Here is a 13,062-nt window from a genome sequence, read left to right as displayed (position 1 = left end):
GTTTAATTTGTTTGAACAGGCACTTTTTGTGAAACAGGGAGGGCTTTTGTGAGACTTACCTTCTCCCCTGTGTTTTCTGGTGATGAAAGAGGACATTTCAGTACTTCACACACGGAGCTACCCACTGGCTGCCCACAGAACATGAGAGACTCTCTTGTGTTCTCCTCTCAGTGCAGTACTGCTACGGGAGATAATGGTTTTGCCAGAGACACTCTGAACAGAAGCAAGGTTGCTGTAGTGATTTGGGGAAAAAAATGAAGGTAGCTGGGTACTGAAGAGGTTCTTTCAGTGTGCGCTCCAGGTATAATACACATTGTTTTAGCAGGATCCAAATTGCCTGGGGTACTTAGAGCCCCAAGATGCATTCCTTTTTCCCACTGCCTCAAAAACTTGTTCAAATGGTGGTAATGTGCTTTTGGGGGTTTGTGCTTGAATTTCTATTGATCAAGAACTAGTATATAGTCTAGAAGCCTTGCAGCTATTTAGTGCGTTTGCTAGAAATGGTCCTTGAGGCTTTGGGGAGCATGTGAATTAGAGTCCGTTACACTTTGAATTCAGCTGCAATGTCTTGTTTGAGATGATGAGACTCTTAAGATACATATACTTTCCCCAGACGTTTGCAAAGTAGTTTAATTTGTTAGGGCAGCACTCTCAGAAGTGACCAGTTGTCCACATCTGCACAATGGGATGTTACTAGTTAGCAAACCTAGAGAAGCATTTTTAGTTACTCGCCAATGTGTGATGTGGGGGTTTTGTGTGAAAAGGAAATAAAAGTAAGCACAGCCCTTGGTACTTCTTTCTAGTTCTGTATAGGTTTCATATATAAAATCCATAATCTGTGTGGCCATCTGGATGCCAACACAGGCATGTGGGCACATAAATTCGTTGCATTTTCTGTAAATATAATTCACTCCTTTATTATTAAGCATATAAGACAAGAGCGTCAGCAATATGTCTTGATACCACTATGGTGTGTGTTATTTTCTCAATAGATTGTTTATTAAATACAAAACATGTAAGAGTGCTTTGTTTAGAATAACTGTGCACAGATAAGCATTATAAGTGTTTTGCATCCTTGTGCAACGTCTGTTCCCTTTACAGGTACTTCTGCATTTGCTGCAGAGGGTGCAGGGTAAGAATAGCTAAAAATCACTTCAAGAAGAATAAACATGGAAATTTTTGCAATTATTTTTAATTGTGCAAAGCTGAAGGTATTTGAAAACAAACAAACAAAACCCCCAGAAAAACCCAAACCCAGATCAAACCGCAGAAAACTTAAAAACCTGAAGCCAAAGGAACCACAAAACCTCTTCATTTTGAAATTGTGTAGGGCAGATTGCTTGGTTTGGGATACCTCTGTGTGTTTTAAAGGTAGTGCTGCCTTTTGTTACACTGTTCCCCAGAGTAACTGTTGCCTTGGTCACAGCACATCCAAAGAAGCCCTGATGAGGTACTGCCTATGCAAATCTTCAGGCACCTTTCAGGTTTGTGTTCCAGTTAATGATATTATGTACTCTTTTTCAATATCATTCTCGCATATGACCAATCCTAGGTGAGCTTTGCCCTTTCTCTGAACAACAAACCACTTTGCAAAGGCGCTCATCCTCTTACCAAGAGCAGAACAAGAGCAAGCCTTGATAGAGGTGGTTTGCAGTAATCATTTTGTAAGTACCAGGCATCTGCAGGATCCCACTGGAGGCTCAGCTGAGAGATGTGGCAGATAATTTGCTCCTTTTGTGATGTTTTCACCCAGCCTAGTCAGAGTTTCATTAGGGCATTACCATGCAGCATCACCTCAGAGGTTTTGCTGAATGTGTATTGTGAAATCACAGATCAGGCTTACAATATGGTGAGCCAGGGGTTTTGGAGATGTGCTACATCCAAAGTTTGCCTTCAAAGCAGACTTGAAAGAAGGAATGATTCCAAAATGGAAATGTTTCTAACTTCTGTATGCCTAGGGAATTACCTGTTTTTATGCTGGTAGTTTTACTCCCATTTGATTTTAATGGCCAGTTGTGCACCAGAGGTTTTGTAGATTATTTTGTGTAGGAGAAATAAAAAGTGCGTGAGGGGTAATTTTGTTGACTGTTGTTCCCTAAGGGCTTATTAAAACTGCATGAATGCATACAAATGTGAAAAAGTTGACACAAACAGGAGAAGGTCTTTGTGTGGTTGCAGATCTGTTTCAGGAGGTGTTGAGCACCAAAACTCTTTTCCCTACTCCTCCCTCATCCCTCCCCCCAACTTGTTCCCCACTTCTTGTTCAGACTGAAGTTTTCTTTCCTACCTGAGTTTCTCTCACTTTTCTGCTGCCTCTCTTGCACCAGTGAGGTGATCTGCATGAAGCAAGAACTGGTGAATTCTCTGGTCTTGTGCCTCCTCATTTGAGTTGTGATGTCTTTTATCTGTGGGCCTTTATTATATGTTTAATGCAAACCCATTGTTCAGTGTGAGAAGTAACTGCAGCCTTAGAAAGATGATGCTCTCGTTTACAAGTAGCCCAAACTGGCCCCTTGATATTTAAATAAAAGCTCTAAAACCCCATGTTCCACTTAAGTCAGAGTTGTTTTCCTTGAGTCAAGATGATATACAGAAATCAAGTAATTCATCTATAAAAAAACAGAATAGTGCAGCATACTCTCAGAGAGGAAAAAGCTAGCGGCACATTCGTGGATTGTATATTCTGGATGGCTTCTTGATGCTTGGTAGTGACTATGGCTTCTCTAGGACCTGCTTTGAATTATGCTGCTTTGAATAATAGGCCAGCTATATTGGTTAGATCTGTAATGTCAGTATAATGATATTTCAGAGAGATAAATTCTTATTTCTTGCTATGGTCATTTAATAAAAATTCTGCTGAACCTTACAGTTAAGCTCACCTCTTGGTCATGCAGTGAGCAAATGGCTTGAGAGATGAAGAACTAGTGAAAATGTGTAGGCTAATTTTATCATTTGCAATCCATTGGTGAATGGATCTGGTTTTATATTTCTTTGAGATATAGCATCTGTGTCTTCTTGTCTGGCCATTTTTTATGCTCAGCAACCACCATATGTTAAATTTGGAAGTGGTCTTTGGAGCAGAAAGCAAGTTTTCCACACTGCCAGGTCCCCAGATTTAACAAGGTTGCAGTATCACATTTTCTTTCCTGCCATCTGATCCATTATCTTTGGGGAAGTAGTTTGTGTTTGGTCATGTTAGGGGAGAGGACTTCCAAACCTCATCTTGGCCGGGTCTATAGCTGAGATGTTTGCCAAGAGTAGAGGAGAGCTAAGGGTATTGAGCTGAGGTCTCTCAGCCTCTCCACTGAATAAAGTGAGCTCTAGCTGATTGAAATCTCTTTTGGTCTTGGTTTGAAGTAACAGTGACCTGTTCTGCACTAAGAGATTTGGGACCTAAGGTGTGACTGAAAGGGCCATTATTAGAAGAGAGTCCTTCCTCTCTTCTTGGTTTCTCTCTGGTGACTGTTCTTGTTCGTTGACTTTCTTGGGAAAGGTGCTGGAAGTCCTGTTGTGCTGTGCTGGTCTCCGTGTGGCATCCTTCACAGAGCCACCAGGCTCAACACACACAAGTGGATGATGGAACCGAGTACCCCGATGCTGAGGTCTCTCTGTGGGTGTAGTCACTGGCAAGCAAAGATTAAATTGCTTGCGCACAACAGGCCTGAGAATAAAGCACGGGTCTCTGATTCTTTTGTAGCCTCATAAAGCTGCTTTTTTTAACTCCTGTTCTGCTTAAGAACAGGATGTTTCAGAGAGTATCAGCAGAATGGTAAGTTTAGACAGGTTTATTTTTATCCAACACATTTGTTACGCAGCAATTGAGATCTGAGGGAAGATACGGTTTACAAAAAATATAAAAGCATCTTTAATAAATAAAAGGAGGATTTGGATTAAATATCTTTTTAAATACAGGAGTAGAAGCTTATACTAAGGGCTTTGAAACTCTATTGCTTTCACATATACACAGATAAAACCCAGAACAACAGCTTTATAAAAAATAACAAAAAAAAGACTATTAAAGTACATGATGGTTTAACCACCAAAAACTGGCTTTTTAGTTATTTTTTTAATTTTTGTTATCCTGCATGGTTGGTCTCTTTTCCCAAGTAACAAGTGATAGCACAAGAGGTAACTGCCTCAAGCTGCACCAGGGGAGGCTTAGATTGGATATTAGGTACAATTTCTTCACTGAAATGGTGGCCAGGCATTGGAACAGGCTGCGCAGGGCAGTGGTGGAAACACCGTCCCTGGAAGTGTTCACAAACCCTATAGATGAGGCCGTTAATGGCCTGGTCTGGTGGTGGCCTTGGCAGTTCTGGGGTAATGGACTTGATGTTCTTAAAGGTCTTTTCCAGCGTGGTTGATTGCATGATTCTGTGTGTTATTTTTAAAGTAAAAACAACATTCTGCAGCAGTCCCATTTAGATGGTGGAAAGAAATACGCTTTGGAGATGAATCCAAGGCAGAATTTCCATGTGGATGCTCCATGGTGTAAGGGCCGGTAGAGGCGAGACATGAAAACTGAACAAAAATATCAGGGCTGATTCACAGCTACATTACTTCAGATTAACGCCAGTGTCACTGGGTTTGGTAAATTTTATTTAGATGTCAGGTAGAGCAGGCTGAACCCTCTTTCAAATCTGTGTAATCTGTTAATGCTGGATTAGAAAGAACATTTGCTTAATGGCATTACAGTGACATAGCGTGGTGGTGAATGTGGTCCATAATCTTTAGCACTGGTCTATATGAACTGTAATAACATCACAAGAAAATTAGTTCTTTGACTGTGTTAGAAGAACAAGTTGTCATTGGGAATTGTTTCCTACAATGTGCTGGAAGAGTTTCCATGCTTTTCATCAAGAGCAAGAGGCACTGTCACAGGGCTCATGGAGGGTTCACGTACCCTTTGCCTTTTGCTTGTGTCCTTTATGAAAACAAAGGGCTGAATTTCCCTATTAAATGGTCTGGTCTGAACTGGCAAGTAGTATCTCTGATATCAGGGAAGAAACAAATTGTGCTGAGCATGTGCTGAGTTCATTAAAGCTCAGTTCCAGCAGAAGCCAGTTATTTAAACTGTCTTTGGGTATTTAGTAAAGGCTGTGGTGGTTTGGTTTTGTTTTCTTCTTTTTTCAGTATGACTCTGTGTAATGTGCTGTGTGTGTTCCTAACTCCTGATGCAGACGAAGCAAAACCATGCTGTGAAGACTGTCGGTATCTAGCTGTTAAATTGCAGAGAAAAAAAAATGCTAAAAATTACTACTATCTTCTTATGTTGCTGTTTTTTTCCAGGTATGTGACCTAACCCCTACACAAGAAAGGGCAGTTACTGGATTGGGAATAGGTGTAACCTGGTACATAGTGATTTTCATATAATGAGGTGCTCTTTTTTTATACCTATCCTGTTTCCTGTCTATTGGTTATGGTGAAACAAGCAGAATTCAGTATTAATGTAATTCTGAAATGATGTTTTTCCCACAAATACTTTTGGAGCTTGCCAGTCCTCATGCAGCATAACACAGTGTTAGTATGGATTCACTTCTGCAGATTTATGCTGATTTAAAACTTCTGTCAAAGTACTAAAACAATTGAACCTGTTTGGGGGTGAAACAACCACCAACCACCCGGACAGCATCAAGAAAAAATAAACCCTAAGCCAAAAAGAAATCCCAAACAAACTTCTGTTTCCAACTATTTTTTAAGGTTAATTTGGCTCCTGCTGCACTTAGGCTGTACACATCCTTATATTTGTAAGGCTTTACTCTAATTTATACAGCTTCGGCCTTGTCTGACTGATTTATGAAGTGCAGGTGTAGATCTGCTACTTACTGCATGACTCGTGACCAGCAGAATAATAAACCAGGTTAACATTTACAGGTCAGCAGGATTTTTTTATTTAGTTTGCATGGTATAGTTCAGACATTAATATTTTGTATGTTCCTCACATCCTGATATTTGTTGGCTTGCATAAGGTTTTGGGGTTTTTGCTTATTTTCTCCAAGACTTGCTTTTTAAAAACAAAACAAAACAAAAAAAAAACCAACAAAAAAAACCCAAACAAACAACTAAAACCCAATTCAAAGATTATACTTGCATATCCTTTGGTTGGCATTGGCAGCTTAGACCCTGGAAGATATAGGCAGTAAAATATGGAGCTGTTACTGTTCCTATCCCCTTGTTTTTGCCCTGTAGGCTGCAGGCTCTTTGGGCAAAGTGTCCATTGCTAGATTCAAGATTTATTTTTGTAAAGGATTACTTTGTAATGTTAGCAGGGATTTATTTCCATATCCTCTGCTGGTGAATAGCTTCTTCAGAGCAAAAGGTGAGGTGGTGTTTCTTATTCCAGGAAGCAACTTCTGCAGTCTGGCATTCAAGCAGGGCTACTTCTGTAATATGTAGCATTTAAGCAGTGTAAGAAAGCAGAATATCTGCAAATAAAGTTTTCCTTACCTGCACTTTCTCATCTCTCTTTCCAGCACTAGTTTTAACAAATTTGTGTCACTAATGCCAGACTGTGTGCAGTGGTTAATTTTTGGAAACTACATCTTCATTGTATTTAAATTTCATCTCGGTTGGAGCAGCTTTGGAAGGGAAAGGATGTTTGTTCTTCTGCCTTTTCACATGTCACTGTCACTTAGATCTTAAAGCTAAGCTGATTTCTGACCAGACTTGGTAATGGTATTCCATTATGCTCAAAAGGTGTGAGAGAGTCTTAACTAAGACTTCAGTTTCTAGTCAAGGAATTGTTTGCCATGTTCCTTTTGGCTACATTACCACATAGGAGACTGAAATTGGTAGTGTCAACTGACTGAAGTAAGTTGAATGAGGAAGTTGGAAAGAAATGATGCCATAAATGTGGACTGATGCCTGAAGGTTATTCAGGTCCTAGAACTGATTATTTTTTTCCCAATAGATTGAAATCATTCCACATGCAATCACTTCCTAATTGCTTCTAACTAGGAACAATAGTGAAATCTTATTGTAGAAAGAAATTATCCATTACTCAAGTATTTTGGGAGATGCAGGAGTGCGCCTGATTCCTTATCTAAGTCTTGGAAGACCTTTGGTATTTTCCATTGTTCTAGGGTTTTTTCCCTGACTTTGTTTTCTCCAGATGAATTGTTCCTATAAAGGAATTTAAACTCTGGATAATTATTGTTCTCTGTTCCAAAAGCTAATAAAAACAAAGCTCAACAGTATGCAGTTGGAGGCCTATGGAAAAACTTGGGTGTAACACACAAAGTAGAAAAACAAATTTTTCTGATGAGGCCAGGAAGCTACAATCACATTTTCCAGTTTTAACTGTATGTGTTGGTCCTAACTGGAAATGTTTCCTGTTAAACTGAATTTTTCCTCTCTATTTGATTTTGTAATTCTTTTTTTTAAATCCATAAACTGTGAACAGGAGAGGAAAATAAATGTCAAAGACACTTGTGTATGATCTCTAACACAGGGAAAGGATCCGTTTTTGTAGCGTTTTATGGGGATGCATGTTGCTTTGTGGTCTGTAAGACCAGTAGGATTTGATTGCTTATTCTAGTAGTTGTCCAAAAGATACTCCGGGAATGCTGTTAGTAACAACCACATACTTTACCACTTGATATTTCAAAGAGACCCTTTTAATTATGAGGCTTTTATTTCATCCAAGGCTTTTAAAGTGTACCTCCTTTCCTTCCCCTTTCCGACCTGTACCTCTTCCTAGGTTCTCAGGGTATGTTCTCTGATGTGTCTGAGCCTGTAAGCGTTCTTCTGTAAAATATTTCATGTCATCATTTTTTCAGGTGCTTTTGAGAAACTGAAAAAACATTTTTATTGCTGATTGTTTTACAGTGTTTGAATATTGGAGGTAGATCTGGCTGGTGGTAGTAATTCAAATTTATGTGTGTTTCTGATACCAGTGCTTTAATTTATTACAAAAGTATTCAGAGTGGTTGGGGTGGGTACACGTGAATCAATTTGCCAGACAGAAATCAAACTTCAGAGGGAGTCTTGTGTGTTTGTCCAGGCCTTTGTGTGTTTTATTACTCTTCCTTTTTTTTTTCTGTTTGTGGTTATTTAGGGTGGTATAGCTACTTATGGTTGTTCAAGTATTATTTGAAGTGAGTCTATGTGAAGATCAGTTATGTTAATTTGAAGAATAGAAGAAAAGTGTTACTTATTTTATTCTGTATTTCTTATATTTTCTTATTGTTAGATACTGTATATTCTGGGGAAAGGCAGCAGTGTTATGAGAAGACCATAGCAATTCCTGAACTGGTGACCTTTAATCTTCTGAGAACAGTTAGCTTTTTTTCAGAAAGACAAAGGTGCTGCAGGGGGTGAGACTTAATCTTTCCTGTGCAAGTTTGAGGCTCAAATTCTGCAGAAGTGTTTTGTGTGAAGAATTTGCTTCCCTCAGGTAGCAGAGAGCTACAGTACATGAGGACTGCAGTGTGCTCAAATGGGTCGGCTTACAGTGGGGCATTTCACTTGCTGTGGAGTGTACTGAGTTGAAGGCCACATCAAGTATCTTAGCACCTGGAAACAACTTGGCAATGTGTTGGGGATGCTGCACAGTTGACATATCCCTTCCTTTTACAAACACCTTCCTGGCGTACCTTCTGTCCAAAGTTAGGTGAGCTTCTCTGAGGCAATACTGTCTTTGCTGTTGTGTTTTCTGATTACAATTGAAAAGTCACAAGATATTAAAAATAGTAATCAGGGTGGGGATATTTAGTCAAGTGTCTGTATGTTATTTTTTTATTTCAAGCCTTCATAGATCAAGAAATTATGCTAGTAAGGTTCGACTCAGTCTCCTGTGCAACAGCTTCCTTGACAGCCTGTAGTACCTGCTGGTGATGACACCAAGGACTAGAACTGGTTAACAGTTTCAACAGCAGTGAAGCACCTCTATTGTGGTGGGTTCTATTGCCCCCATTTATTCTTTGGGAAAGATTCTCCGCCTGCATGCTACATGAAGAGGGGTCAGTGATCTTGGGTAAATACTGACCATTTTTACCACAACTGACTGCCAAGTCTATTGATTTCTTGGTTATAGGTGTTATTGGCCCTTCTTAGGTGACGTGTTTTCCACACTGCCAGATGAGATGTCTGTCAAAGGAACTCCTTGCTATTTTTCTCTAAATTTGGTATATATAGGCTTTGTCAAGGAATGATCCTCTTGTTTGCTCCTGATTTAGTTTACAGGTGCTGTTACTCTAAGGTGACTTAATGCAACAGCACTTTTTCATGGACTATTTCTTAAGCGGTATTGACTAGCTTGCGCAGTGGAACCCTCAGGTATGTGAAGCAGCATGTCTTGTTCTTGAGTGACATTGATTTACTTATGTCTTTAAACAAATACAGCTGTGAGCTCTTCTGATTACACTACAAGAACTTCTTGGCCATGGAGAAAAATTAATGCTAAATTTCCGTAGGAATCCTCACGGTTCCTCAGGATTTTATATTGTAGAATTTTTGTTTCCCCAGATTTCAATTTCTGACTATTTCGCCATCCAGTGAGCAGAGACAGTAAAAAGCAGCCCTCAAATACATCATGCTTTAAAGTAGCAGGTGATAGCTTGATCTTTTAGAAAGGGGGTTACATAATTCCAGTGACGTGTCAGAGTCATAGATTCCAGGCAGGCCTTGCATCAAGTGTACCTACTCTACTGACAGTAGCTAATGTAAAATGAAACCTGATCATTTCGGTTACAAAGCATTCAGAAAATGAGTTCTGCTTTGAGCTCAGCTAAGAAAATTAATTTTGGTTTGAGTTTTATCCTGTCATATAAACTGTTGGATTTTTTTTAACAGGTAGAGGCATATTTTCCTGTCTAAAATTCAAGTGGACAAAATCCCAGTATGAACCCCCATGTGTTATGAGTCCTATAGTACAAATTTTGGTTTTGAGAAGAGATTCTGTCTTCTAAATAACTCACCCTTCTGTATGAGACTCCTAAAAAAATACCTGCTAAGGAAAAAGTGTAGGTTAAAAAAAGATCCTAGTGATCCAATATGCTTGAATGGTGAGTCATCCATGTACTGCCTGAAGAAATCTGTGGAGGGGAGTTTGTCATGTGAGAACCCAATGTCCTTAATGGCTGAGTGTTTTTGGCAGTGCCCTTTGCCTTACCCGCCACTTTGGTGATCCTTGTGCTGCCTGGGAGGTTTCGCTTTGTTCTCCATTGCAGCTGTGGATGGCAGTGACTCATCCTCTTGTTCCTGTCTGTCACCTGAAATCGGCAGTGTTCCTGAAAAAAGTGAAACAAAATTCGTTGTTCCTTTTGGTTCATAGTAACCCCGATAAGACAGAAATCTGTAGGCAGCTCTACAGGAACATGCTCGGAATTATGTCAGAAAAGTCTGTCTTTGACTGCTTCTTTATATACTGGTCAGATGTGGCATGAAATACAGAAATACAGAGCTCTGATTAAATAGTAAATGTCCTAGTACAGCGGCTGCTACTATTCAGCACAAATGGCCAAGAATACGCCGTGACTTGAACTGAATTGTAAAATGGGGTTAGATTTTCTAAGTCAGCCTGCAAAAAATGTTAGTTAACCATTAAAAATGTTCCTGGCTTTCAAAAATACAGTTTTGTTGGCGTTCCTGAGATGACAGGAAAATTTTATGTGTAGCAGGTTTTAAGGTTATGAGTAAGTAGGTAGGGAAAAAGAATCAAGCTGCAGTGAACTGACTTTTTTTTGCATGTGTAGTGTGAATGTTGACCCATTTAATAACTTATGCTCTGGCCACTGCTACAGTGCAAGTGTTTCTGAAAGTGGAGAATGTCAAATTGCCATCAGACAAATGCAATACTTTGAGTTATTGAGATGATGATAGTTACTGGTGTGTTTTCTCTACAAATGAAAACATATATTTCTCTTATAAATGTGGTGTGCTGCAAACAGCTACATACAGTCATACAGTGTAAGTTATATGAAATTACAAGACAAGCATTACAGAGGGAGATAATTTGGAAGAAACTCAAATATTGATGAAAGACAGTTTGTGTTATGCGCAGCCTCTGCGAGTATTAATTCAGTGTACAGCTAAAAATGAATAATATATAAACAAACCAACCAAAACCATTCTAAAATAATGCTTGCTTTGCTGCATGCTTGTATTTTATTCATGTATGCACACATGGTCCACTCTAATTAAGCACAGCTCTTTATGTTTTATTTATTTGTTCTAGAGAGGCTGCTTAATATTTGAGAGAAACAGTAACGATGTGTCTGACCTTTACAATGGCTGTGTTAATGGTAGGATGGGTTTTGCAGGAGCCTGCAAGAACAGTAAAATAGCAGGTTGATCTTTTTCTCCATTTGCTGGAACACGCTCAAGAGACATGAAAGCACAAGAAAAAAAGCCCAACCAGAAAGTGGTTAAAGAGTATATTCTTGTGTTTTCAGATCTCGGGAGGATGCTACTGTCAGGCTGAGGTAAAGAGTTAAAAACTTTGGTTATTTCCTTTTTGTTGTGGTCTGTTTTATTACAAAACCACCTGGATGTATATAACCGCAAGGATAGTATTTCCCATGATGAATAGGTGGTGTTGGGGTTTTGGTTTTTGGTGTTTTTTTGTTGGTTTTAAATAACAATATAAATAAATAAATGTAAAGGGAGGAGGAGAGGAGTCCAGATTTTAGGTTTTGCAGAGTATGGCTAAGTGCACCCTGCTTCTCTTGTGTGGTGGTCTTACAGTGGGATTTGTCACTAAACTTCCTAAAAACAATAAGTGGAATGCATATGCAAATTTTATTGCCTCTCCCTTTTTTGTGGCCTTTGCTTAATAGATTCACACCTCCTTCTCCGAAAACACACCCCGAGTCTGTGTGGTGTTGAGTAGCTTATTGCTGGTTCAGACCACCGCTCCTTCCTTCTCCTGCCTCTCCCATGTGGCTCCTCTTCCACCTCCATGCTTTTCCCTGTTGTGCATGCTGTGTGCACAGTTGCTGCCTAATAAGGCTCCTGGTTTTATTTCTGTTTAAGGCAAAACCAGTGGGAGTGGAAGAGTTGCTTGTTGCAAGCACTAATAGGATAGATTTTGAAAACCAGGAAAAAGCAAGCAGGTATGGAGAATCTGATGGATCCATCCCTGCGTTTTCAGATGGTAACATTGCTATATATAAAGCAATAGAAATTAAATGTTTGTTATATTTACAACAGGATTTTGTGGGTGATACCAGCACAGAACGATGTTGACTGACTTCCACAGGAACATGACTGTTTCTTGCGTTGTTCTTCTGGGGAAGCTCTGTGTATGTGTACATACAAAATTAATATTCTCATAATGGAAGATGCAATTTGTGGGCTATTCAGTCACTCATGTTTTTGCTAATTAATCATGAATCATCTGCTACTGGAACAGTATCTTCTTCTTTAATTACCCACCGGTACATGTTTGTTAGGACCTTGCCTGCAGAGCTCATACAATGTTGCAATGTATGCCATTTTCTCCCCTTAATCAGCAGGTAACATTTCATGGGCTTTGTTTTCTTGATTGCATGTCTGTTTTGCTTTGTCTTTATAAATGTTAAAATCTCCTTTCAGCATACATGCATAACAGTAGTTACCTCAAAGTAGTAGTATGCCTCGTAGGCTTTTACATTGTGATGCCCTTGGAGAAGAGCAGAGGCAGAAGGAATGCAAGCTAATGGTATACACTTCTTCCACCCAAACTGATTGGAGACAAACAACTTTGCCTTCCCCTCCTTCATGCAGGTTCATGCATGAAGGAAATGGAAGATCAATAGGACTAGCTAGCCTTCTGGGGTTTTGTTTTTGTAGGAGTATGGAAGCTTGGGGAACTGCAGAGTTCACCTTCCATTTTCTTGCAGGGCTTATTCTTTTTTTTTATGTTGTATTATGAGTTGTTTATAGCTCATGCATTCACTGAGGATGGATGAGGAGCTGACCAAGAGCTTGCGGGTCAGGATTAAAGGGAAGGCAGGAATAGGTGACATTTTGATGGGGGTCTGCTAGAGGTCACCCAACCAGGAGGGCTGAGCGGATAAAGCCCTCTATAGACTGATAGGTGCAACCTCATGTTCACAAGCCCTGGTGCTCACGGGGGGTTCA

The sequence above is a fragment of the Melopsittacus undulatus genome, chromosome 7 (assembly GCF_012275295.1).
Source record: "Melopsittacus undulatus isolate bMelUnd1 chromosome 7, bMelUnd1.mat.Z, whole genome shotgun sequence".
Taxonomy (NCBI): Eukaryota; Metazoa; Chordata; class Aves; order Psittaciformes; family Psittaculidae; genus Melopsittacus; species Melopsittacus undulatus.
Note: the sequence above shows the minus strand (reverse complement) of the source record.